The following is a 3,719-nucleotide window of genomic DNA, read 5'->3' on the forward strand; positions in this document are numbered from 1 at the left end:
GCAGGTGGTTGTGCGTTGTGGTTCATTGATAATGAAACAAAATTTTATGAAAATATTCCATGAAAAATTCAAAAAAATATTTCATGAAAAAATTAGGGAAGTGATATATCTGCCTCTTTTTGTTACTTGGGACACCCAGCAGCACTGTACATGGCAATCAACCCCAATGAATCCTTCTGACGTGAAGTACATCAGCCCTTCTGCAGTCATTGATCCACTGCTGCTGGGTGTCCCAAGTAATCAAAAGGGGCGGATATATATCACTTCCCAAAAATTAACAAAGAGGGCAATATTATGAAAAAATGGGAGATGATATTTTCACTCCCCCTCCATTACGCATGCGCCAACATGATTTAAAGTGAGAAGTGGGCAACTTTAACACTTTTTGGCGTCACTCAGATCACATTATAGGGGGCACATGCGTAATGGGAGGGGGTGTGGTATCTTTTTTTTCCACCGAGGGCCACCATTATCAAAACATGGTGGTGCCACTATAAGTTAGGAAGATGTAAAAATATAGAAAATCATCTCATTATCAAAACATGGTAATGCCACTGTCAGTTACCTAACCATGTTTCTTTTCATCGTCATTCCTATTCTTTTCAACAACTTTTTTTGACCCATGTTTCTATATATTGAGTGGGATCACTGATTATATTACACCCATGCATAGAATGAGCCATGAATACTAGCTCTTGTATATACGATCGTGTGTCGCCTCATTATGTTATAATATCAGCAGTCTACATTTCACATACATTGATTGTTCACTTTCTATTAATGGGATACAAGAACGGAAAAAAGTAGGGAAACAAAAAGAATAGGGGAGAGGTGAAAAATGTGGGAGGCAGAGGCAGATGGGTCGAAACTTCTGGAGGCGAACTAGACCTTTTCGTAAATGCCGGCTACTCCGGCGCCGGAATTTCCTCCTTATCGGCCTTCGAGAACCTGACCGGCAGCCTCGCATGGTGTCTCTCTGCCACGAACCCCAATTCAACCTCCACTACCAAGACAAAATGTAACTACTTACTATCCCTCTCTCTCACAACAACACTTTCATTCTCACTGTGTGTATGAGTGTGTTTATGTGATGAATACGCGAAGAAGAAGAAAACGTACACAGATTAGATTGAAATCATGATTTTGTTTTTGGAATTATTAAGTTATTATATGTGGATTACAAGTACTTAGACATTAAAGAAAGAGGGGCATAGTTGAAGGGATTTTCTTAATTTTTTTAATACAACTTTTCGAGGAAATTGTAGATAATTTAGGATTTCCCATTTTAAAGGAGGAGGGCTTAGTTGAATAAGAAATTGTAGATACTTTAGGATTTTCCATTTCACTGTCATTCCTATTCTTTCCAACAACAACTTTTTTTTGGAAAACATTTTTCCTTAGAAAATTGGTTTTGCAGCTGATCTCACGCATGGCATGGTGGGGCCCTGTAGAGACCCTATTCTGACCTAACCCTAATTCCCCAAAATCGAATAAAGTCCCGAGGTCGAATGAAATCCCCAACAATTTTGAAATCTCTGAAGAGGCTGCACCCTGAGCACAAAAGAACCCGAAAAATTCGAATATGCCCGTTTAGAGACCATTTTTCCGAAATACTTTGGAGCTCGAATGGTCCCTAAACCCCCATTAAGTCCCTTCCTTAATTGCCCCTGTCTTTTCCTTCATTTTTACAAAAAAAATAAAAATATTATTATTACAAAATACCCCAGTGTGTTGATATTGGCACCCCGTCGTTTGAATTCCCCAGGATTTGAGGATACGGGCACGCCCCTATCAAAGTGGCCTGTGATTTCGCTCTTAGGCTCAGTTCTTTTGCTTACTGACATGGCAAAAAAGAAAAGAAAGGAAAAACAAAGAGAAAAGCGAATAAAAGAAATTTGGATTGTCTCATGCCATGTGATTGTTGTTAATACCTACAATCTCTCTTGATTTTCTCTTGTGCGTATACTGTAATTACGTTATTTACTTATACAAATTGCTAACGATTTTACCAATTTCCTGTTTTATATTAGTATTAATGAAAGAAAAAAAAAAGTAAAATGTTAAAAAAGTTATCGAACATGGGATGTTATAAATTCTACAGGTATTCGTGATATAAAAATCAATTTGGAAAGGTGGCAAACAAATCTTTCTTCAATTACCTTTTTTTGTTTTGTTTTGCCCCTTGGCATTTGAAACTCGGGGCTCAATCTTTTCTAATCTCGCTCATTATACTTAGTGGTTGCATTTATGATGGAAGCCACTCAGTGGGAGAGAATCTTCAAAGTGACGGGTAAGTCAGATTTACAAATTTCTAAAATACCTTTTTCAGGCAAAAATTCACTTCAATAGACTTTGTTTGTTGTAGATCTTCCTAGAGTCTATTTTCACTCGTGTTAAACCTATCAATATGTTTTTTTTAATTTTTAAGGCCTCTTATCCAACATTCTATGGAGGTTCCTGCTGTCACATTTGCGTCCGACATTGTTGAGAGATTGAATCCACTTACACTAGAAGATGAAAGTCTCTTGACACAAAAGGTACTGACATTTCTGTGCATATGGTTGTGGAAGATCCTGACGTTTGCATGGGGTTGGTTGTCTTATCCTCACTTTTTTTTTTAATCATTGAATTCACCCAACCGGCATGAATATTTAAGATGAAACTTCAGGAAGTACTAGAATAAGCACAAATACTACTGTGCAGATGTCCTGTATTCTGACATTATTCAGTACTTTGACGAACTATAAGCCGCATATTAGGGTTACACGAGTGAGGTTTTCTTTGTGATTTCTTGGTTGGGATGGAGAGTTTGGTAACCCTAAACTGAAATATGGAGCTCTTCTCTCGTGGACATAGGCACAGTGTTGAACCTCGCAAATCTTGTGTTCTTGTTTTTGTGTGATTGTGTTTCTCTCATCTTATCTTGACGTTTTGTTGCACTTCATGCATGATCCTATTTGAGAAGGTATTTTTCGGTTTTCTACAAATACATACTCAAAATCATCACATAAGCAAAAAAACCTCCCATAATGATTTAACATCAAAGCCTAGTAACAGGCTTTCTCGCGCATGTCTGATAATCTAATAAATGTCACATTTCACATGTAATTAATAGAAATATTTATCCATAATATAATTAGGGAACTCATACTGATATAGTATACAACTAATATACACTTACGGTTTGGGTTTCACTATGAGTCTTCTCCAATCGCAATAAAATTGTCGTAAAATAATGTTCGGAGTGAAACTTTACAGTAACTTTTTTACCGTAAAGTTTCCCTTTTCCCTTGAGCCATTGCGCTCAGTAAAACGAGATGTAAAACAAAACGGGTAATCTAATGACCACTAATTTTATTGTGTAAAATTCAATCTTTTATGTGCCATCTATTTTCATCAAGAGCAAGCTTTTAGTGATGGATTTGGTGGTGAATGAGAATTGATTCAAAAGGCTTTTCCCTATTTTCTACCTTTTATTCTTTCTAACTCCATCCCATGGATTTTCATTTTCCTTTCATTTTTATTTTATGGAGTATTTTGGAGTTGTGAGATGGTGGACAAAAAGGGTTTTGCATGGAGATAGGCAACTGAGTAAATTGGAGAGAAACCCATGGAGTATATCTTTTACAAATATTGTGGTCAGGGGGTGCACCGAAGGTATTAACCTGACGCGCATTATTGAATCAAACTGATTGGCTAGATGACTGAGCTGGATTTAT

General features: G+C 36.9%; 1 long non-coding RNA gene across 1 annotated transcript; it reads left to right on the plus strand.

Moving 5' to 3' along the window:
- The first annotated feature begins 686 nt into the window (after positions 1 to 686).
- On the plus strand, positions 687 to 2,758 carry LOC143892885 (uncharacterized). The gene is made up of 3 exons (XR_013255644.1): positions 687 to 1,018; positions 2,237 to 2,290; positions 2,429 to 2,758. It is a non-coding gene; the product is annotated as an uncharacterized LOC143892885 (long non-coding RNA).
- Positions 2,759 to 3,719: the final 961 nt, after the last annotated feature.

Source organism: Tasmannia lanceolata, unplaced genomic scaffold, assembly GCF_043159265.1.
Source record: "Tasmannia lanceolata isolate RefF3 unplaced genomic scaffold, GAP_Taslan_0.1 ptg000015l, whole genome shotgun sequence".
NCBI classification, from domain to species: Eukaryota; Viridiplantae; Streptophyta; class Magnoliopsida; order Canellales; family Winteraceae; genus Tasmannia; species Tasmannia lanceolata.